The 24651-nt window shown below is 47.5% G+C and overlaps 2 non-coding genes across 2 annotated transcripts; both read left to right on the forward strand.

Moving 5' to 3' along the window:
- Nucleotides 1–11155: 11155 nt before the first annotated feature.
- TRNAG-GCC (transfer RNA glycine (anticodon GCC)) lies at nt 11156–11226 on the forward strand. Its single transcript has one exon. It is a non-coding gene; the product is annotated as a tRNA-Gly (tRNA).
- A 293-nt stretch (nt 11227–11519) lies between these two features.
- TRNAA-CGC (transfer RNA alanine (anticodon CGC)) lies at nt 11520–11591 on the forward strand. Its single transcript has one exon. It is a non-coding gene; the product is annotated as a tRNA-Ala (tRNA).
- The last annotated feature ends 13060 nt before the right edge of the window (nt 11592–24651 follow it).

A 24651-nucleotide genomic window follows, 5' to 3' on the forward strand; every position in this document is an offset into this window, starting at 1 on the left:
TCTCATTTTCCATTTACTTTAGTAGACATACTGAATATGGAATGGGTATGTATGTAATATCGGCTGTCGGGGTGCCTCCTGTCAAAATACCGACAGCAGCATCCCGATGGTCGGGATCCCGACGGGTCGGCTAAGTATACTTACCCTCCCCCTTCTCCCCCTAACCCTAACCTTCCCTTCTTGTAGCCTAACCCTCCCCACCACGCACCCTAACCCTCCCCGTTAGTGCCTAAACCTAACCCTCTCCCCCTTAGTGCCTAACCCCCCCAGTGGTGCCTTTCCCCTGCCCCCTAGGGGTGCCTAACCCTAACTTCCGCCTCCCAAAACCTAGCCCTAACCCCGCTATTCTGCCTAAACGTAACACTCCCCCCCCACGGTTAACAGCCAAGACGCCGCCTGCTTACGTCGTTCGGGATGGCGTCTGTCTATATTCCGGCATTGGGATTAAGATAGGCGTCGGTAAATCAACGCCTATCTTAAATCCTGTGTCAGGCTTTCACCGTCGGGATTTAGACCGGCGGCATCCTGTCTGCTAACTACATCCCCTGAATATGTCTTCCCGCAAATATAACCTTACACATTGGGGTCAATTCAATTAGATGTGGGGTTACAAAAACAAACTCGCATGACAAATCTTGCATATATTGATGCAATTAGAAATGGTGTTTTGTAGGACTCGCTTTCTACAATAAGTGACCTGGCAGAAGTGCATGAAAAAGTGGGGTAAACATCCTGGACCCCAAAAAAGTTACAGGACCATGTAGGAGACTACTAAAGACCTTAAGGAAAGTAATGGAAGTTCTTAAAAGGTGTCAAATGGCTGATTTTTGCATTTTTTTATTAATGGTGGAAAAATTATAGACAGGTGTTTTTTTAGCAAACGAATGTCTGTACCCCAAAATTCCATAAAGGGAAGTTTCTGCGTTTTATTACAAGTTTAAAAAAGTTTTGGGAAAAAAACACTTTTAGCTCCCATCTGCAAGTTCTAAAACCCCTCTTCCATCAATACAACACCCCCACATACCTGTCCCACATCATTTACATCTCCACATACCTGCCTCACATCATTTACACCTCCACATACCTGTCTCACATCATTTACAGCTCCACATACCTGTCCCACATCATTTACACCTCTACATACCTGTCCTACATCATTTACACCTCCACATACCTGTCTCACATAATTTACACCTTCACATACCTGTCTCACATCATTTACACCTCTACATACCTGTCCTACATCATTTACACCTCCACATACCTGTCTCACATAATTTACACCTCCACATACCTGTACACATCATTTACAGCTCCACATACCTGTCCTACATCATTTACACCTCCACATACCTGTCTCACATCCTTTACACCTCCACAAACCTGTCCCACATCATTTACACCTCCACATACCTGTCCCACATCATTTACACCACCACATACCTGTCTCACATCATTTACACCTCCACATACCTGTCCCACATCATTTACACCTCCACATACCTGTACACATCATTTACACCTCCACATACCTGTCTCACATCATTTACACCTCCACATACCTGGCTCACATCATTTACAGCTCTACATACCTGTCCCACATCATTTACACCTCCACATACGTGTCTCACATCATTTACACTTCCACATACCTGTCCCACATCATTTACACCATCACATACCTGTCTCACATCATTTACACCTCCACATACCTGTCCCACATCATTTACACCTCCACATACCTGTCTCACATCATTTACACCTCCACATACCTGTCTCACATCATTTACACCTCCACATACCTGACCCACATCATTTACACCTCCACATACCTGTCTCACATCATTTACACTTCCACATACCTGTCCCACATCATTTACACCTCCACATACCTGTCTCACATCATTTACACCTCCACATACCTGTCCCACATCATTTATACCTCCACATACCTGTCCTACATCATTTATACCACCACCTACCTGTCTCACATCATTTACACCTCCACATACCTGTACACATCATTTACACCTTTAAATGTTCATATCTTGTTCTGCGACATTGCTCGCAGTGCCCTGTACACTGCAGCTTGATTGATAGGCTGTGGCCATTTGGGGGCCGGGTGGCAACAGGGAGCATTTAACACAATGGTGGGGTGTCAGATGTCCGATGGTCATGCAAGTGATCTGATGCTGCAGCCTTGGACACAGCGGAGCACAGAATCTCGCAGTAGGCGCCTTTTTACATATTTGCATAATTATGCACAGCTGCTGCGTACAACGATGGAGTGGCTGTGGGATTAGCTTATGGTGGGTACACACCTGACAGATATATATGCAGATCGAGTGATCTGCAGATATATCTTTAGATGATGGTGGTTCATACACACTGAATAGCCATCATCTATTCGGCACCCCTCGGCTGCTGCTGTGTGTGTACGGGCGGTCTGCAGATTGCCCGTACACACTTGCCGATGGACAGATATATCTGCAGACATATCTTTCCATTGGCTATGCAGCACAGCCGATGCAATATGACTGTGAACAACTCGGTTCACAGACATATTGGGCCTGATTCAGACCCACTCGCGAGCGGCTGTCCGCTCGCAAGTGGGTCGATGTTCTGCTCTGAGCATGCGCACGACGGAGGGAGCTCCGTCGTGCGCATGCGCCAGACGCGACGAGCGAAGGACCTTCCTTCGCTCGTAGTGTCTCTTCAAAGGGGGCGTGCTGTCGATGTTGACTGACAGCACGCCCCCTTTGGTGGGCGTGCCGGGGGCGTGCCTCCCTGACGGGGGCGTTCCCTCGGGAACGCCTCCCGTCAGAAGCCGGCCCACTGACATCACTAGTGATGTCAGTGGGAGTGATTTTGGCTCTGATAGAGCCAAAATCACTCCGAGCCTTGTGGTTGAAAAACTCAACCACAGGCTTTTGTACGCAGTTGCGATGGTCGCGATGGTCACGACCATCGCGGCCATCAAACTGCACGTTCGTATAGGCTGTGGGTGGTGACCCACAGCTATACGAGCGTCCAGGAGGACGCTCCATAGTTATGGAGGACGGCCCTCATTCAGAGCGTGCGCTCTGCTCAGAGCGTACGGCGCTGAATGAGGGCCCTTGTCTGTACACACTGGCCGACGGCCAGCAGATATATATTGGCTGATCAATTGATCGGCCAGTGTGTACCCAGCATTACATCTCTGAATCAGGCCCAATGTTTAAACCTAAATAAATTATTTTATGTTTTAAATTAATGAGAGAGTGAGTGTTCAAAACGGTCTTTAATATGTAATTTTTGTATATGTGGATGGTTTTATAACATTGACCAAAGTGTGCCTACAAATGCGTTTTCCTAAGTGTACTTGTAACATGCAAATCACATACCATTAGAATAATATGAGGCATGCCGATCTTTATATTTGAACACTTTGCATGCTCTTCATGACACTGCTCAGTTATTTGCTTGCTCAGGTACTGCCTCCTACGTTCCCTAATTGTACCTTCTGATTTTACTGTGTAAACAGTTGAGTATATTTTGGTGTAGGAGTCATTTTGGGCAAATGAACATCGCTAATGTCAACTGTAGAAGCCAGGATCCTAAGGCTATAGATGCATAAGGATCCGTCAGACTTGGCAGCACAGATTCAGGATCCGAACTTAGCATATTCTATTTACTATTGGGCTGATATAGTTACTGTACCTGCTTTTTCAGTTCTTGTAACATTTTATGATCCAATTTTGATCCATTTGTAACTTTTACAAATTGTATAAAAGAGTAATTTTATCCATGACCCAGTATAAAGCAACACCAAAGGGCCCTACAACTCTGCTCTTCTCAAGAACTATTACAACGGAAAGGTCCAGTTCCTTGGACCCTGCAATATTCACCATGTAAATGATCCGTATACTACTAGGACAAGTGGAGAAGTTGACCATAGCAACCAATCAGATAATAGCTTTAATTTTTATAGAATGTACTAGCTAGATGATAGCTAGAAGCTGGTTGCTATGGGCAAATTCTCCACTTGTCTCCTCTTCAGAAGGTTTATAAATCTCCCCAATAACTGCATAACACAGCTGCCTTTGAGCCTGATTACGAAGATTGGTCGATTGGGTAACTATAATCAATACAACTTCTCATTGATCTCAAGAGACAGGGAAATGAAAGGTATCCAAAATCTACCTGAAATTCTTTATATCTCATGATCATTATCTTAATGCTCCCAAACGTTGTAATTCCCCCCCCTTCACTGTCCAAGAGGCACCAATTGTGCACCAATAAATGATCACTGAAATATGCAGCATTCCATTATATTGTATTGTTATAGCTTTAAATCAAAAAGAGATTTGAGCCAAATTAGAGAAACAAGACATTTAAATGGGATACGTTTAGGAAGCCGGCGGCCACAATCCCGACCGCCGGCTTCCCGAATCCTCTATCCCGCCTAGGGTTAAATGACAGGCGTCTAAAATCTAGACGCCTGTCATTTTCCCGACGCCAGGAGACAGGCAGCCCGGCCGCGAGCGGACAGCCACGGGGGGGGGAGGGTTAGGTTTAGGGCACCCGGGGGGATTAGGGTTAGGCATCTCCCCGGGAGGGTTAGGGTTAGGCTAGGGGGAGGGAGGGTTAGTGTTAGGCACCCCCCCGGGGACTTAGGGTTAGGCAGCGGGGGAAGGGGAGGTTAGGGTTAGGCACTTAGAGGGGCGAGGTTAGGGTTAGGCATCCCTAAGGAGGGTTAGGGTTAGGGGGTTGGTTAGGTTAGTAAGTACTTACCTTAGGGACACCCGGGATTTCCAGCGCTGTCGGGCTTCCGCTGCCGGGCTCTGCTGTTTTGTCGGGCTGTCGCAGCTGGGAATCAAACTGTCGGTCATGCGGCAGCCGGCTTTTCATACCGAATGTCATTAATGTTATCTTTATTTCTATATAATAACTGCCATTAACAAACAAAGCAAGCAGAATTTTTAACCCTTCAAATACTATTGTTAGTGTGGTGTTGTATGTTTACTGATCTCTACAAGCAACTTTTACAAGTTTGAAACAGGAAATTAATTTTCAATGCCCCAAATGGTACGCAGTCATTCATTTAGAAGCGGAGCATACCGCGTGCTTTTAGCAGTGCCTGGGACTAATGAATTGCAGACTGCAGTTACCGTGGATTTCCTTTTGCACCCACCGGAGGTGTGAACAGAAATTTGCATTAAGCTCTCTGCCCTTACCACATGTGAGTGCGTTAACCCATAGTTCCGGGTACTTAACCTGAAATATATGGGTTTAACGCATGTTAGCTGTGGGTTTACTGCAAGAGGAAAAGGGCTTACTATTGATTAGCTCTGGGCGTTAAATCTCACGGCTATCTACCTGTGGTAATTACTGCGGCTAATTGAATCTGCCCCATAAAGTTGGTGATCAAAATGTTGAGGTCAACATTGATGATGTGGACATGGTTAAAATTATGACATCATTAATGTCGACACCTACAAAATGTCGACATTGGCAGAATGTCTACATTGGAAATGTTGACATTGGGCCTGATTCACAGTTGGACACAAATCCGATGGTTTGCGTACAACTCCGATGGTTCTCAATCGGCGTATGCGCAGGATCTGTACTGCACATGTGCCGAACTGTGTTTGCGATGATGGTAGCAGTGCCCACTAAGCCGTATCATGATTGACATGCTGCAGCCATTTTGAGACAGGGAAGGTGCAGAGATGGCCAGCGTCCCAGAAAGCCGGCACGTGTCGGCCCCATTTCCTGGGAGCACCGAGTATCTGCGTCTTCCGATGTGGCTTTACTGGCCCCGGCTGTGTGAATTTCACATCCATCCTGAGTAATCTGATGGTTACTGAGATTGCCGATGTTCACACAAGTGATCCGATGGGTTAGGCACCTCCTCAGACACAGCAACAGATCACTGAAGCCGGCAGGAGGCATATATAATTAACAGATTATTGCACAACACACAGCGGCTGTGCAATAATGTACAACTCTGAATCAGGACCAGTGTAATCAAGTTGATATTTCCATTAGGTTAAGGAATAGAATTAGACTGAAAACACATTGTCGAAATTTCAACAATATCGACATTACAACCATGTCGAAAAACTCATGTCGACATTGTGAATATCAACAAAATATACCCCTCCAACTTTATGAAATGTAATAATTGAATCCCTGTTAGAGATCAGACAGACTATTTTGTAAATAGTACAAATACATGATAATGGATACGCTTATTATAGATAGAACAAGTAATGTTTACGGGACTAGTAGAATATTCAGAATTACAGTCCTATGATTTGTTGGGACACATAAAAGAAACTGCATAACATCTTCACTACAGGTTCCTATTCACTGTATAAAGAACCTTTTCAGATGCTGCATTTACTGCTGGAAGTACTGAACACTCCATCACACTGTGTTCTCATCCTCTGATCCACTACATCTTCTGTGTCCTGCTGGGAGAAGCCGTGGCTGTAAGATAACTTAATAAACACATTTTCAGTACATGTAGAATAGTTTCCCCTAAAGGTTATGTTCCATGAGAATGCAATGTTTTGTTCCTCAGGGTTCCATGATCCAACTCAAAAATATATTTTATTGGTTCAAGAAGACATTTATAGATCCGCAAGCAATTGTTTCTTCATACTCTGTTATATGATTGATTCATAATCACATGATATAATAACTTGCCCTGGGGAGGGTGTCAAAGGCCCCAGGAGATCAATAAGATATTATCTAGTGTTTTGTATACAACAAGCAGCCATATATCTGTTTCATCTACAAGTCTACCCTGTGTTCTCTTTCCCTTCCCCTCAGGCTGACTATAGCAAAAGCAGAAATTGTTTCTGTACTATACCTTTATCTGTACTATAACTGATGTAGAGAGATCAGCCAGCAGCCTGTGTAAAATGTAAGGGCAGAATACACATGGGTCTTCAACTGTTTCAAAAGAACAATTAGCAACCATTTTCCATTACGTTGCCGACATCTACTGTACATGTACATGCAGCCACCACTAGGAGAAGCTGATCATTGGTTCTTCTAATTGCTGTGATTTTACCTTAGTAAGCCAATCTAGTTGTTCAAATTAGGCGGAGGGCCACAATTCTCACAGGTAACCTCTCAGCAATTAGGTAAGGGCTCTTGGCTGAGTAAATCTTATTCTTATGGCGCGTATCCACTAGCCGAGAAAAATGAGCGATTGACCGATTACGACATAGTTTATCATTCAATCGCTCATTAATCGTGCAAAAAAATGTTGGCAACGACCAGCAATGCGCGTTCCCGCTGGTCGTTGTCGGCATCGCTTATCGCCCGAACATGACGGTCAACCTGACGATATCGTCAGGTTGGGCATGTTCGGGGATGAGGGAGGGTGCCTGCAATTAACGACATATCGTTCAGTGTGGGCACTGCACAGTATAATGAATGACTGAACGATATGATATCATTATCGTTCAGTCCTTCATTGTCGGCAAGTGGATACGTGCCTTAAGAAACACAAACTAATTTAAAAAATCTTGAATTATTTTTTTAATTATTATTTTAAATTGCTGTGATGAGATGTTATGTTAATGAGAACAATAGAGTTATAACTGACTGCATGATTCGCGTGATATCAGTATGGTTAGGAGAGTGAGGAGTCAGGACAGGAGAGATAGCATTAGGGGGAAGACAGCGGGCAGTGGGGACAGATACCTGCTATGGCGCCGCACTGCTCACCATCTTGGCTGTACAGGTATTAGTCCTGTGCATGTATCCCTGTCACTCACATGACTAATGGAGCCACCACCTCTGATCTACCCAAACTTTGCCCCATACACCCAAACTTCACCCCTATTTAGGCAGAAATACTCACTATTGGATGAAAAGATGAAACCACCCCTTTAGTGGCCAGTGGGAGGTATTGGACATGCATCAGTAAGTGTCCAATTTGATGATAACCTATCCTGCAGACCCTTTCTATGCATGATGTGTACTTGATGTGTGTGTGTCTGTTTGTCCTATGCACGGGCAGAGTTTTGTACCTAGCGCCACCAAATTTGGCATGGTGGTGTAGTTTGACCAGTATTAGGTCTTGGGCTATGTTTGAAGTCAGGCACATGGATGTCTACATGGTGCCCACCAAGTAGGCCGGGGAGTCTCAGATTTATCATTTTGGTTTAAGCAATTTCGCCCAGGATGTCTTCCAGTGCCTAAAACTGCACTGACCTGAAGGCACAGGCTGATATGTACCAGTGTGTGTGTGTGTGTGTGTGTGTGTGTGTGTGTGTGTGTGTGTGTGTGTGTGTGTGTTAAGGCCGAGCTCCAACAGAAGAGCAGTGAGTCAGAGGTTCAACTGTCACGCTGCACCTGCACTGACAGTTACTAATTTCCTCCAAGCACATTTCCATATACCATGGTCTCCAATGTTGGTCTGCAATGTAAAAAATGTGGGCTGCAGATGTACTTCAAGGTCCATTCTTTAACCCGGGCACCGCCAGGTGTCCCAGCTAGTAGCTTTATATATTGAAAAATCTTTTTGTCTTCTGTTTGTTTCATACTAACTTTGAAGCAACAGTGGAGATGATAACCATATCAACTAATTCTGCATTAGGTAATATTGTATAATAGGACCAGGTGACCACAATAAGCAACTCTGCTTGGTGATATAAAAACATAGCTGAGAACACAGAAGGAGGTCAAAAGCTAAAAATTATATTTAATAGAAATTGTGATAGCCAATAAAGTAAAGTAATAAGAAGGTGAAAAGGGTTTTTTATAAAATCAGTGAGATAGTAATCACATCTGTTGTTTTAACGTGTCAGAAAAAAAACACGTATTCAAGGTTGTAGAGAGCCTTCCCTTGTTTCGGCAATTTTTGGAGGTGTGGTCACGTCCCTAAACAAATGTAGAATTTGCTCCACAACGAAACTACAGGAGGCGCCGCCAGGGACAAATCCGGGGGGGTGGGGGGGGGGGATGTGGACCGTGGCCGGGCGCATCTATAAAGCCTGGGCCATGGTAATTGGTAACCGCTGCCCCCTCTCTCGTTGCCCCTGCACTTATTGCAGTTGATAATAGATAACTTATACCAACATACAGAACCAGAGAAGTGGCGCTGAGCTTTTGTCCATAGATGAATAATAAGGACAGTTGAGAATGGCATGTCACAGCTGCAAAACAGGGGAATGCCTTAAAAGTTTACTAAGTCACAGAAAGATCATTTGACTGACCTTGAAGCATGAAACTGCTGGTCAGTGTTCCAATGTCAGTTGCTTTAAGTTATCCAGGGATAGCGTGCAAGACTTCTAAATGTCACAAATTCCTATTGGAAATCTTAGACAACTTTGTTACCATTCTACTGTTAACAAGGACAAATATGGAAAACGGATTCTTTAAAATGTTCCTTGCAACTGTCTGACACACTACAGGGTATTTATTGCACCTAAAATATGTGAATGAAATGTTATAGTATTACAGCTGAAGCAGTAGGAGAAGTGGCTGGAGATGTTCAATCGATAGTTCCGTATCGTTACGGGATCGTCATGTCTGTATTTAATAGAGGAATTAATGATGAAAATAATATTGATTTTTTTTTCTGGGATCGATATTAAGCCATACCTGCCTAGTTTTGAAAAAGTATTTCAGGGAGATTGTGAAAGCAGTACCTATGAGCGCGGTGGTAAAGTGGGCGTGTACTGCTACATCTGAGAGGCGTGTCATAACATTGATTTACATCCAAATGTAAATGAGCCCTAAAGCAGTCAAAAACAGAGATATAAACATTCAAATGGGATCATTAGTATAATTTCCCTGCATTGGCTATAAGGCACAATGATCCCTATGGCTGCATGTATTTTCTGAGATGTATCAGTGTGTTTCCATCAACAAGTAGATCTTACTGACTGCTTTGGGGCTCATTTGCAAGTATGTATTATGTTAGCAAAGGCGTGGTTAGCAAGGCCGATAATACAAACTTACCGACTTTTAGCTCCCTCTTTCCGGGAGGGAGCTGTCGGGCTTTCATGGCTGGGGGGGCGTGTCGTGGAAAAAGGGGGTGTGACACAGCAATGACTCCTAATTGGGGGTGGAGCATAGGACGTGACAGCACGATCGCATCATCATGGCCCCGCCCCCTCTTACAATGCCGATATTTTTGGCATTGTGAAGCAGGGGCGGGACCATGATGACATGATTCGGGGGGGCCGGGAGGCTTGCCTGCCTTTCCAGGGGGCTGGGAGCAGCACCCAATTTTCAGGAGGCTTCTGGACGAATCGGGATGGTAGGCAAGTATGCGATAATATCATGCTTGCTCCATTAACTAAAAGGGAAAAAAAAATAAAAACTAACTATGCGCTGAGGAGTGGAAGGGTCCGGGTACACCAGGGACCAGGTAAGCATATCGCTGTTTCCACATAGTGGTTTTCTAATCTATTCTGACAATACATGACGTGTCCTGAATCAATTCAGTACCACCATCTTTTTTTTTGTTTAACCTAATTTTAAGTTCTTATAAACAGTTCCAGAAACAGGCAGAAATCAGTGGGGATAGTTTTAGAACAGAATAAAATAAGCATCTGCACAGTGTGGAAGCTGCTATAAATGTTGGATCAGCCTTAGGTGAGCGCCACCACCTTTTATCATAGGAAAAGCGCACTGATCACCAATGTATAGGGGAATAAAATTACTACATTTCATTTAACACAATATGGGGATACTGTGAAGAATTACTAAAAAACAAACAAAAAACATATATATATGCACACACACATGCTTAAATCCCCTGCATTTTTGGCGTGTTTTTTGTATGTTTTATGATGAAACAAAAATTTCGTGATTTTTTTTTAAACCGCCCCCAAAAAAAGTCAGTTTTCTAAAACGGTACTATTAGTAAATATAGTTCATTCCAATTCGGAATGAACTAGCATTAGTCATGTTGAATATATGCATTGTAAGTGGCTGCAAAACAGACCCATTTATACATAAATGGAAATGTATTAAAGCATCACAAAAAGCAAACTTATATTTATATTTTATCAAATCCATGTTGCAATCAAATCATGTATAGATTTATCATGAGCAATATGTATCACTTGTGAAGTTGCATGCAGGCTTAGTGAAATGAAAGCACAGGTCTGACAGGTTACATTATTCTCCTGTAGATATGTGAGCATTGGTGGTTCAGTGGTAGAATTCTCGCCTGCCACGCGGGAGGCCCGGGTTCGATTCCCGGCCAATGCATCATGTATTTTTTTTTTTTTCTAATTCTCTTTTTCCTCATACACCAATCATATCGCTCTATTAGCTTGCTTGTGAATGCAAGGACTCTGAAATCAAAGTTTCATGTGTCAGGATGATGTGTTTTAAAAAGTAAAAGGTTTCCAAATGTAGCTCTATTACTATGCGTTTTTTATTCATTGTGCTTCATGTGCACTGAAGAGGAAAATATAACTAGTTAAATAAACACATAGAAGGCAGCTGAACTGACTGTTCCTTCCTGTTGTGGAGATTCTGACCATTGACGTACACAGCTGGGGGATGTAGCTCAGTGGTAGAGCGCGCGCTTCGCATGTGTGAGGTCCCGGGTTCAATCCCCGGCATCTCCAGTCTTTTTTTTTTTTTTTTTTGTGTCTGTTTGTTACTAGACAACATTGCGAGGTATGCCACAAATGGTTTTGTTCTCAACTTCTGTGAGGATTTTCATCATAGCACCAATTCTGAATGCATGATCACTGTGTGCTGCTGTCTATGCTGCTTTCACTCTCTCTCTCTCTCTGTATAATAAGAGTATATATATATATATATATATATATATATATATTTATTTATTTTGTTATGGAACATTGCATACAAATTTGTTTAACGTGTTATCAAAAGGGACAATTAATAAGTGTGTGTGTGTGTGTGTGTGTAGATTAAATTCTATCTATATGTATATATAGAATTCTATCTACTAGGACCGGCGCTAGGTTTTGCTGCGCCCAGTGTCATCTTGTGTTGCCGCCCCTTCCCTCCTCCGCTCCCTCCCCCTGAGCGTATATACTGAATTTAGCGCCGGGAGGGCGGGATGGGTTTTTCTTGCGCCCACCGGATACAATAGCGCTCCGGACGACGGACCTGCTTGCCCGTGCCTGGAGCCGCCACTGCTGTCTATTTATCTAGATGCAGGGGTTAAAGTGGGTCGGACCAGGGGGGAACTGCGTTACGTCACTTCTGTTTGGAGACGGAACCAGTTCCGCCTCCTCCGACCCACCTAACCCTGGCGCCGCAGGGAGGCTCCATAGGCCAGGCGCCCGCTGAGTTTGTTACCAGTGGACGCCCAGCTCCCTCCCCGCAGCACCAGCGGCAGCCGGAGGCTGGAGCTCATTCGTGAGCTCTGGCTTCCAGGTCCCGCTGTGTGCAGTGCACTATGGGAGAGGTGTCATGAGTTCCCGCTGTGTGCAGTGCACTATGGGAGAGGTGTCATGATGTCTCTCCATGTGGACCAGACGGCAGCGGACATGGGAGCGGGGCTTAAGGTAAGTATTAGTTTTTTTGTTGTTTTGCATGCGACTTCACAATAGGGGACATTACTACAGGGGGCATTACTCACGGGGCACTACTACTGGGGGCACTACTACTGGGGGCATTACTATTGGGGGCATTACTCAGGCGGCACTACTACTGGGGGCATTACAAAAGAGGGGCAATACTATTGGGGGCACTACTACTGGGTGCATTACTACTAGGGTCACTACGATTGGGAGCAGGGTTAGTGGTACTGTAGTGTAGTGTGCGTGGGGAGTGGGAGAAGGGTTAGGGGTAGTGTGCGGGGAGCAGGAGCAGGGTTAGGGGTAGTGTAGTGTACGGGGAGCAGGAGCAGGGTTAGGGGTAGTGTTGTGTAGTGTGTGGGGGGAGTGGGAGCAGAGATAGGGGTACTGTGTGCGGGGAGCAGGAGCAGGGTTAGCGGTAGTGTATTGTGTGCGGGAAGCGGGAGCAGGGTTAGGTGTAGTGTATTGTGTGCGGGGAGTGAGAGCAGGGTGAGGGGTACTGTAGAGTAGTGTGTGCGGGGATCGGGAGCACGGTTAGTGGTACTGTAGTGGAGTGTGCGCGGGGAGTGGGAGCAGGGTTAGGGGTAGTGTAGTGTATGCGGGGAGTGGGAGCAGGGTTAGGGGTAGTGTAGTGTGCGGGGAGCAGGGTTAGGGGTAGTGTAGTGTATGGGGAGCAGGAGCAGGGTTAGGGGTAGTGTAGTGTAGTGTGTGGGGGGAGTGGGAGCTGGGTTAGGGGTAGTGTAGTGTGTGGGGGGAGTGGGAGCAGGGATAGGGGTAGTGTAGTGTATGCAGGGAGTGGGAGCAGGGTTAGGGGTAGTGTAGTGTTCAGGGAGCAGGAGCAGGGTTAGGGGTAGTGTAGTGTGTGGGGGGGAGTGGGAGCAGGGATATGGGTAGTGTAGTGTGCGCGGGGAGCAGGAGCAGGGTTAGGGGTAGTGTAGTTTGTGTGGGAAGCGGGAGCAGGGTGAGGGGTACTGTAGAGTAGTGTGTGCAGGGATCGGGAGCACGGTTAGTGGTACTGTAGTGGAGTGTGCGTGGGGAGTGGGAGCAGGGTTAGGGGTAGTGTAGTGTAGTGTGTGGGGGGAGTGGGAGCAGTGATAGGGGTAGTTAGTGTCTGCGTGGAGCAGGAGCAGGATTAGGTGTAGTGTATTGTGAGCGGGGAGTGAGAGCAGGGTGAGGGGAAGTGTAGTGTGCGGGAACGGGAGCAGGATTAGGTGTAGTGTATTGTGTGCGGGGAGTGAGAGCAGGGTGAGGGGTACTGTAGTGTAGTGTGCGCGGGAGTGGGAGCAGGGTTAGGGGTAGTGTAGTGTAGTGTGTGGGGGGAGTGGGAGCAGGGTTAGGGGTAGTGTAGTGTGCGGGAAGCGGGAGCAGGATTAGGTTTAGTGTATTGTGTGCGGGGAGTGAGAGCAGGGTGAGGGGTACTGTAGTGTAGTGTGTGCGGGGAGTGGGAGCAGGGTTAGGGGTAGTGTAGTGTGCGGGGAGCAGGAGCAGGGTTAGGGGTAGTGTAGTGTACGGGGAGCAGGGTTAGGGGTAGGGGTAGTGTAGTGTGTGGGGGGAGTGGGAGCAGGGATATGGGTAGTGTAGTGTGTGGGGGGAGTGGGAGCAGGGTTAGGGGTAGTGTAGAGTGTGCAGGAAGCGGGAGCAGGGTTAGGTGTAGTGTATTGTGTGTGGGGAGTGAGAGCAGGGTGAGGGGTACTGTAGAGTAGTGTGTGCGGGGATCGGGAGCACGGTTAGGGGTAGTGAAGTGTATGCAGGGAGTGGGAGCAGGGTTAGGGGTAGTATAGTGTATGCGGGGAGTGTGAGCAGGGTTAGGGGTAGTGTAGTGTGTGCGGGTGCAGGGTTAGGGGTAGTGTAGTGTATGCAGGGAGTGGGAGCTGAGTTAGGGGTACGGTATTGTGTGGGGGGAGTGGGAGCAGGGTTAGGGGTAGTGTAGTGTGCGGGAAGCGGGAGCAGGATTAGGTGTAGTGTATTGTGTGCGGGGAGTGAGAGCAGGGTGAGGGGTACTGTAGTGTAGTGTGCGCGGGGAGTGGGAGCAGGGTTAGAGGTAGTGTAGTGTGCGGGGAGCAGGAGCAGGGTTAGTGTAGTGTACGGGGAGCAGGGTTAGGGGTAGGGGTAGTGTAGTGTGTGGGGGGAGTGGGAGCAGGGATATGGGTAGTGTAGTGTGTGGGGGGAGTGGGAGCAGGGTTAGGGGTAGTGTAGTGTGTGCGGGAGCAGGGTTAGGGGTAGTGCAGTGTGTGCAGGAGCAGGGTTAGGGGTAGTTTAGTGTGTGCAGGGAGTGAGAGCAGGGTTAAGGGTAGTGTAGTGTGTGGGGGGGAGTGGGAGCAGGGTTAGAGGTAGTGTAGTATGTGTGGGGAGTGAGAGCAGGGTTAGGGGTAGTGTAGTGTGCGGGGGAACAGGGGCAGGATTAGGGGTAGTGTAGTGTGTGCGGGGGAGCGGGAGAAGGATTTGGGGTAGTGTAGTGTGTGCAGGGAGTGCGAGCATGGTTAAGGGTAGTGTAGTGTGTGGGGGAGTGGGAGCAGGGTTAGGGGTAGTGTAGTGTGTGCAGGGAGTGAGAGCAGGGTTAAGGGTAGTGTAGTGTGTGTGGGGGAGTGGGAGCACGGTTAGTGTAGTGTGTGGGAGTGAGAACAGGGTTAGGGGTAGTGTAGTGTACAGGGAACAGGGGCAGGATTAGGGGTAGTTTAGTGAGTGCTGGGAGTGGGAGAAGGATTTGGGGTAGTGTAGTGTGTGCAGGCAATGAGACCAGGGTTAGGGGTAGATGATCATAGAGGAGGGAGGGGAGACAATCTGGGCAGCTTGAGGGAGCTTTAATTGTAGAAACGGATCTCAGATCCATAACTTATTTAGGATATAGAGAAAACAAACCGAGATTAAACTAACAGGCGGCTGTCACACTGTGCAGTGCCCCATGAATTCCAGAACTTGAGATGACGCCCTCTGTCCATGTTGGCACCCGGAGCTAATGCTCCACTTGAACCACCCTCGCTACAACTCTGGGGGTAGTGTAGTGTAGTGTGCGTGGGGAGTGGGAGCAGGGTTAGGGGTAGTGTAGTGTGTGCAGGGAGCAGGGTTAGGGGTAGTGTAGTGTACAGGGAGCAGGAGCAGGGTTAGGGGTAGAGTAGTGTGTGGGGGGAGTGGGAGCAGGGATAGGGGTAGTGTAGTGTGTGCGGGGAGCAGGAGCAGGGTTAGGGGTAGAGTAGTGTGTGGGGGGAGTGGGAGCAGGGTTAGGGGTAGTGTAGAGTGTGCGGGAAGCGGGAGCAGGGTTAGGTATAGTGTATTGTGTGCGGGAAGTGAGAGCAGTGTGAGGAGTACTGTAGAGTAGTGTGTGCGGGGATCGGGAGCAGGGTTAGTGGTACTGCAGTGTAGTGTGCGTGGGGAGTGGGAGCAGGGTTAGGAGTAGTGTAGTGTGCGTGGGGATCGGGAGCAGGGTTAGGGGTAGTGTAGTGTGCGGGGATCGGGAGCAGGGTTAGTGGTACTGCAGTGTAGTGTGCGGGGATTGGGAGCAGGGTTAGGAGTAGTGTAGTGTGCGTGGGGAGTGGGAGCAGGTGTAGGGGTAGTGTAGTGTGCGGTGATCGGGAGCAGGGTTAGGAGTAGTGTAGTGTGCGTGGGGATCGGGAGTAGTGTAGTGTGCGTGGGGAGTGGGAACAGGTGTAGGGGTAGTGTAGTGTGCGAAGATCGGGAGCAGGGTTAGGAGTAGTGTAGTGTGCGTGGGGATCGGGAGCAGGGTTAGGGGTAGTGTAGTGTGCGGGGATCGGGAGCAGGGTTAGTGGTACTGCAGTGTAGTGTGCGGGGATTGGGAGCAGGGTTAGGAGTAGTGTAGTGTGCGTGGGGAGTGGGAGCAGGTGTAGGGGTAGTGTAGTGTGCGGTGATCGGGAGCAGGGTTAGGAGTAGTGTAGTGTGCGTGGGGATCGGGAGTAGTGTAGTGTGCGTGGGGAGTGGGAACAGGTGTAGGGGTAGTGTAGTGTGCGGTGATCTGGAGCAGGGTTAGGGGTAGTGTAGTGTGCGGGGAGCAGGAGCAGGGTTAGGGGTAGTGTAGTGTACAGGGAGCAGGAGCAGGGTTAGGGGTAGTGTAGTGTACAGGGAGCAGGGTTAGGGGTAGTGTAGTGTAGTGTGTGTGGGGAGTGAGAGCAGGGTTAGGGGTAGTGTAGTGTGCGGGGAACAGGGGCAGGATTAGGGGTAGTGTAGTGTGTGCGGGGAGCGGGAGAAGGATTTGGGGTAGTGTAGTGTGTGCAGGGAGTGAGAGCAGGGTTAAGGGTAGTGTAGTGTGTGTGGGGGAGTGGGAGCACGGTTAGTGTAGTGTGTGGGAGTGAGAACAGGGTTAGGGGTAGTGTAGTGTACGGGGAACAGGGGCAGGATTAGGGGTAGTTTAGTGAGTGCTGGGAGTGGGAGAAGGATTTGGGGTAGTGTAGTGTGTGCAGGCAATGAGACCAGAGTTAGGGGTAGATGATCATAGAGGAGGGAGGGGAGACAATCTGGGCAGCTTGAGGGAGCTTTAAATGTAGAAACGGATCTCAGATACATAACTTATTTAGGATATAGAGAAAACAAACCGAGATTAAACTAACAGGCGGCTGTCACACTGTGCAGTGCCCCATGAATTCCAGAACTTGAGATGACGCCCTCTGTCCATGTTGGCACCCGGAGCTAATGCTCCACTTGAACCACCCTCGCTACAACTCTGGGGGTAGTGTAGTGTAGTGTGCGTGGGGAGTGGGAGCAGGGTCAGGGGTAGTGTAGTGTGTGCAGGGAGCAGGAGCAGGGTTAGGGGTAGAGTAGTGTGTGGGGGGAGTGGGAGCAGGGATAGGGGTAGTGTAGTGTGTGCGGGGAGCAGGAGCAGGGTTAGGGGTAGAGTAGTGTGTGGGGGGAGTGGGAGCAGGGTTAGGGATAGTGATGAGTGTGCGGGAAGCGGGAGCAGGGTTAGGTATAGTGTATTGTGTGCGGGAAGTGAGAGCAGGGTGAGGAGTACTGTAGAGTAGTGTGTGCCGGGATCGGGAGCAGGGTTAGTGGTACTGCAGTGTAGTGTGCGTGGGGAGTGGGAGCAGGGTTAGGAGTAGTGTAGTGTGCATGGGGAGTGGGAGCAGGTGTAGGGGTAGTGTAGTGTGCGGTGATCGGGAGCAGGGTTAGGAGTAGTGTAGTGTGCGTGGGGATCGGGAGCAGGGTTAGGGGTAGTGTAGTGTGCGGGGATCGGGAGCAGGGTTAGTGTTTCTGCAGTGTAGTGTGCGGGGATTGGGAGCAGGCTTAGGAGTAGTGTAGTGTGCGTGGGGAGTGGGAGCAGGTGTAGGGGTAGTGTAGTGTGCGGTGATCGGGAGCAGGGTTAGGAGTAGTGTAGTGTGCGTGGGGATCGGGAGTAGTGTAGTGTGCGTGGGGAGTGGGAGCAGGTGTAGGGGTAGTGTAGTGTGCGGTGATCGGGAGCAGGGTTTGGGGTAGTGTAGTGTGCGGGGAGCAGGAGCAGGGTTAGGGGTAGTGTAGTGTACAGGGAGCAGGAGCAGTGTTAGGGGTAGTGTAGTGTACAGGGAGCAGGAGCAGGGTTAGGGGTAGTGTAGTGTAGTGTGTGTGGGGAGTGGGAGCAGGGATAGGGGTAGTGTAGTGTGTGTGGGGAGCAGGGATAGGGGTAGTGTAGTGTGTGCCGGGAGCAGGGTTAGGAGTAGTGTAGTGTGTGCTGGGAGCAGGGTTAGGAGTAGTGTAGTGTGCGTGGGGAGTGGGAGCAGGGTTAGGGGTAGTGTAGTGTGCGGGGATTGGGAGCAGGGTTAGTGGTACTGCAGTGTAGTGTGCGGGGATCGGGAGCAGGGTTAGGAGTAGTGTAGTGTGCGTGGGGAGTGGGAGCAGGTGTAGGGGTAGTGTAGTGTGCGGTGATCGGGAGCAGGGTTAGGAGTAGTGTAGTGTGCGGGGAGCAGGAGCATGGTTAGGGGTAGTGTAGTGTACAGGGAGCAGGAGCAGGGTTAGGTGTAGTGTAGTGTACAGGGAGCAGGGTTAGGGGTAGTGTAGTGTTGTGTGTGGGGGGAGTGGGAGGAGGGATAGGGGTAGTGTGTGCTGGGAGCAGGGTTAGGGGTAGTGTAGAGTGTGCGGTGATCTGGAGCAGGGTTAGGTGTAGTGTATTGTGTGCGGGGAGGGAGAGCAGGGTGAGGGGTACTGTAGAGTAGTGTGTGCGGGAGCACGGTTAGTGGTACTGTAGTGTAGTGTGCGCGGGGAGTGGGAGCAGGGTTAGGGGTAGTGTAGTGTGTACGGGAGCAGAGTTATGGGTAGTGTAGTGTGTGTGTGGTTAACGGATGCAGGGGTAGAGGGGTGCAGGGTTAGGGTTAGTGGGATGGAGGGTTAGTTGTACTTGTCCCATGCCTGGTCCATGGAAGATGTCTGCGACACTGGAGGCGAGATGGAGGAGGAGGACAGGCCTACAGAAGATGAGTAATTAAGGACTATTTAAGCTAATTGGAAACTTCCAATTGCTCAATTAGTTATGGTGATGCGTCCAAAGGGTTCCAGAGCAATTGCTGACAATTTTTCCTTAAAATATGGATTTTAGGATAAATTGGACCTGCTCTGGAGGCGCTCAAAAAAAATCTCAGAACTCTGCACCCAATTGAGACCTCGCAGGTGCAAGATTTTGGTTAACTCGCACCTATTTGGATATGCCCCACAGTGTGTCCTGTACTACACCTGACACATTTCTCTTACCTTACATTATAGACTCTGCATCAAGAGAGGAAGACTTGCTTACCTGTAATCATATGATGCTAATGGCTTCCAAGCCGCAATTACTAATATGTCACTTATTTAATATAATAGGCAGCTGATAAAGAGGGGTGAGGGGATTATGGTTAACAGGGGTGTTTGTGTGTGTGAGGGGTGATGACTAACAGGGGTGTTTGTGTGTGTGAGGGGTGATGACTAACAGGGGTGTTTGTGTGTGTGAGGGGTGATGACTAACAGGGGTGTTTGTGTGTGTGAGGGGTGATGAGTAACAGGAGTGTTTGTGTGTATGAGGGGTGATGACTAACAGGAGTGTTTGTGTGTGTGAGGGGTGATGACTAACAGGGGTGTTTGTGTGTGTGAGGGGTGATGACTAACAGGGGTGTTTGTGTGTGTGAGGGGTGATGACTAACAGGAGTGTTTGTGTGTGTGACGGGTGATGACTAACGGGTGTTTGTGTGTGTGAGGGGTGATGACTAACGGGTGTTTGTGTGTGTGAGGGGTGATGACTAACAGGAGTGTTTGTGTGTGTGAGGGGTGATGACTAACATGAGTGTTTGTGTGTGAGAGGGGTGATGACTAACGGGTGCGGCTGATAAATAAAAAGGACTGTGAAGATGATAAATAACAGGTATGTGAGGTTTAGAAAGGGCCATAATGAAGAGGGATGAAGAGTAGGGGTGCAAAAAGAAGGGGGGAATAGCATTACACAGTGGCAGTGATTTTGGTGGTTCCCATATTTTGACCCCTGTCGAACAACATTAAAAGGTTTGTGAGCTGACTGTGTGGACTATTAGTTTCCTGTTGGACCGTGCAGTCACGGTTTTCAGGTTGTAGCACTGCCCTTTCCAAAAGCTGAGTGTAGCCTGCGGATGGGTGTAAGAAGCGACCGTATTGGAGCCCAAGATCATTCCAAGCAGTGCTGGTGATGAATACCAGAGGTATGAGGTGATATACAACAGCAATGGGTGAGTAATGAATGAGTATAATTAAGGGCGGTTATGGAAAATAGGGTGGGTGCATAATAAAGGGAGTGATGAATAATAGGTAGGTGGGTTGATTAAGAACAGCACAGGAGAAAATTATTAAAAATGAGGGTTGGGGGACTGATGAATTAATGGAAAGGTGATGGGGATGGAATTACAAGGGAGGGCAGTGAGACTGTCGGACAAAAGAAAGTTTATGTTTGGCAGTTTAGTAGTGCTAGTATTGGTATATATAATTATATATATTCAATGTTTTTTATTTTAAGGTACTGAGTAGTGGTAAAAAACATTAATTATTTATGCATATAAATGGAGAGATAAAATAAACACGGTAATGGTAGTAGATAAAAACTAAAATCATTCACAGGTCAGACACAACTGTGCAAGTATCTGGAGTAAACGTATAGACAGCTCCCATAGATAGAGATCATAAGAACAGTTCAATGGAGGAAACAAGTTGTTGTCTGGCTGTAAGTGGTATTACCGTCTTAGTGAAGAAAGTCAATGGGTCCAATTAGCAGTGGTCCGGATGCTGCTGAGGTCCAATGCACAGAAGTAGGGTATCCCAGTCCCACGGTACAGCAATATAAGTCCTTAGTTATAGATAGGAAGTTTGAGGTCCAGAATTCATCCGGACAACTCCTTGCAACAGTCGCCGCTGGCCAGCGTTTAACCCCAGATGCATTTCGTTGTCGATCTACAGCTACAGCAAAACGCGTCAGTTTAAACCTGTGAATAATTTAATTTTTTATCTAATACCATTACTGGGTTTATTTTATGTCTTCATTTATATGCATAATTATATAATGTTTTTTACTTAACAATTGCTCAATATCTAGAATTGTTTTATTGTTGTACTTGGTTTATGATACTTTGTTATTGGTTTTGATGATTGATCATCTCCTATTACAGCTGCTCAGTCTAACAACTCACATCAGCGCCTGACCTCTGTATACAGCTGGTATACTTTTTTGCATACTGAGTAGTGGTACCTTTTTTTTTTTTTACTGAAGCAGGAATTCTGCTACCGCTGTCTCTGGTAGGGCTGCCTTCAGGGGGTTACAGCCAGTACTGATATCCTCGGCCTGGGCTTAGAGGGGGCCACAGCACACAGGGGATTCTGCCTGCTAACTGCATCTAAAGCTGGGTAGACACCTGAATGATGGTGCGACACAGCAATGCGATATAACAATATATAGCATCGCTGTACACACTACACGATCTGCCATACGACGATGCAATATATTGTTACATGCTTCTTGTAACAATACCGCATCGTCTGTGAAATCGTCACATCTGATGTGCAGATCGGGTGATATATCGTATAGTTTGTAGTAGTACCCAGCCTTAGTCACAGGCAGATGATGTCTGTCTGTGACTAATAAGTAGTTTGCTGCCGGGATCATCAGCGCTCTGTGAGGTCCCCGATCAGTTGCAAAGCTGGATTTAGATGGAGGATGGGGCATGGGAGTTGCATGACCTCTTATAAATTTCTAGCCGCCGCATGCCCGCTGCTATTCTTTATTGATGGTGCAATGTGCGGCACCTGGCTCTTTCACTGAAGGGGCATGTCACTCATACACCCTAGCCGCCTCCCTCGCGACCCGGTCCCACTGTGCACTGTCTCTGGGGACTCTTGAGTCTCTACTCCTCTTCCACAGTTCCTAGAGTGAGGAGCGGTTAGGTGAGTCACCATCAGGTGCAGTATAATAGTCGGCGGTGGCGCGGTGTCCATCAGTGAGCACTGTCTGCAGCAGGTCCAACATGGACAGAGACAGGTCCGCCGGCAACAGTTAGCACCAACAGGTCCCCAGCAGGTGTGTGACTGTGACAGTGTCAGTAGGGAGAGTGTTTGATACCTGTCAGTCATAGTGGCTCATTGTCAGTGGCCTGTTCTAGTGGCACTACTGTGTGGCATTATGTGAATAAGAAGCAGTACTGTGTGGCATAATGTGTATAAGGGGCACTACTGTGTAGTGTAATGTGTATAAGGAGCTCTATGTGGCATAATATGTATAAGGGGCACTACTGTGTGGCATAATGTGTATAAGGGGCTCTATGTGGCAGCCAGCACCAGCAGGTCCCCAGCAGGTGTGTGAGTGACTGTGACAGTGTCAGTAGGGAGAGTGTTTGATCCCTGTCAGTCATATTGGCTCATTATCAGTGGCCTGTTCTAGTGCTGCAGCTGCAGACTAGTCACAGTGCATGCATTTGAGGGGGTTGGGAGGGGGTTGATGGGAATTATTAATCTCGGATTATGAATTCAATTTATGAGAATCCCCTTAGAGCACTACTACTGTGTGGCATAATGTGTCTAAGTGGCACTACTGTGTGGCATAATGTGAATAAGGAGCAGTACTGTGTGGTATAACATGTATACGGGGCACTACTGTGTAGCATAATGTGTATAAGGGGCTCTATGTGGCATAATGTGTGTAATGGGTGCTACAGTGTGGGGTAAAGTATAAGGGGTACTACTGTGTATTGTAATGTGTATAAGGGCACTACTGTGTGGCATAATGTGTATAAGGGGCTCTATGTGGCATAAAGTATATAAGGGGCTCTGTGTGGCATAATGTGTATAAGGAGTTACTACTACGTGGCATAATGTGTATAAGGAGCTTTATGTGGCATAATGTGTATAAGGGGTACTACTGTGTGTTGTAATGTGTATAAGGGCACTACTGTGTGGCATAATGTGTATAAGGGGCTCTATGTGGCATAATGTGTATAAGGAGTTACTACTACGTGGCATAAAGTGTATAAGGAGCTTTATGTGGCATAATGTGTATAAGGGGTACTACTGAGTGGCGTAACATATAAGGGGTAAAACTGTGTGGCATAACATGTATAAGGGGCTTTGGGGTACTACTTTGTGGTGTCACACCCCTTTATTTTTGGCGCATGCCTTCGCCGCACACTATCCCTGTTTAAACTATAGTGGGGGAGACACCGATGCTCTTTCTGGCACAGGGCACCAAAATGCCTAGATTGCCAAAATGTAACCAAAGAAATCCTCGGCAGTATTAAAGGGGAATACATAGGGCCTGATTCAGAGCCGCTCGTAAGTGGCCGCTCATTCGCTCCGAGCGATGTTCGCACATCTGCGCATGCGTATGGGTCGTAATGCGCATGCGCCAACCAATCAGTGCGGTCGGAAAACGTGTGTTCGTTTGTGGGTGGTAACAGGGGAAGGTGCTTGAAAACGGGGAGTGGAGATCCGAACGCAGGCGTGCCAAATGGTCAAAACGGGCGTTTTAAGGGTGTGCATAATTAACAAAGCAGCGTCATCGGCCACGTCACTTGGTTGTCTCTTAGCCTGAACTGTTCGCATGATTGCGGTAGGAAAATCCAACCACAAGCACTGCGAGCAGTTCAGACGCCTTTCGATGTACTCGATTAATCTAATAAATAGCGGAGATGATGTATGATGCGAGCGGCCAGGGGGCGTCTTTACAAAATAGCGAGCGCATGTTTCGTTCACTCGCTCAGACATAGAGGCGTCAACAGACCGCAAAGAGTGAGCACTCAATTTAAATAGCCGGCCCCTTTTTCTGAACGAGCGAGCGCAAATAGCGTCCGGCTCTGAATCAGGCCCATAGTCCCTAATAAATGATATTCTAATAAATATGAATAATTTTAAATAAAAAAAATCATAAGCTGCTAGTTCCTCAATGTTGAACCGGTAATACAATCTCTATCCAATGAAACAGCGCTAACAACAAAATAAAAAATTATAAATATATATGTGTAGACCACAGGTACGGCAGGTAAGCCAATACACAATATATAAATATAATTAATCAACATATGTATTATATTATAATATCTGTAATCATATAAAATATAATTACCTTTATAAAAAAACATCAATGGTAATGGATTGATATAAATATAAATGAGGCTTGCAATATCAATTTAAGGAATCAGCCCTGTGGAACTGCAAGTCCCAGGATGGACAAGTGATGCACTAGATCTATGCACAAATAAGGCATTTATACCAACTTCCCCCAAGCGACAAACTGTATTAAAACTTTTAGAAGGCGGATGTCCCTGTGCTAGGCAAAAAGTGCACTGTTGTGAGAATAAAATCCGGCGGGGAGAGTCTGCAGACTGAAAGTCCGTCCTCAATCAACTCACCGCTGTGGTGCCGCTCTGTCTTACTGGCTTAATAATAAGTGCAACAGACATCTTTATTATCTGTATTTCAAAGCAGACCCTTCCTCTGGTCCTAATTGACCTGCATGGGGGGCTCACCTTTCTCATATCCGTCTGTTGGAGGTGATCCATTCACCATACACTTCTCAGCTGATGGCCCAATGTGTGCACTGGCAGTGGGGAATCAGTGTGTAAGCTGCCTCGTCCTCCAATGGTGCCTTGCATAAAAGTGCAGCTCACCTTTCCCAACAGCAATAGTAGTTGTGACCAGGGACGGACTGGGGCTGTATATCAGCCCTGGTAGTCCGCCC

This window comes from Taudactylus pleione, unplaced genomic scaffold (genome assembly GCF_031769625.1).
Source record: "Taudactylus pleione unplaced genomic scaffold, aTauple2 ptg001137l, whole genome shotgun sequence".
NCBI lineage: Eukaryota > Metazoa > Chordata > Amphibia > Anura > Myobatrachidae > Taudactylus > Taudactylus pleione.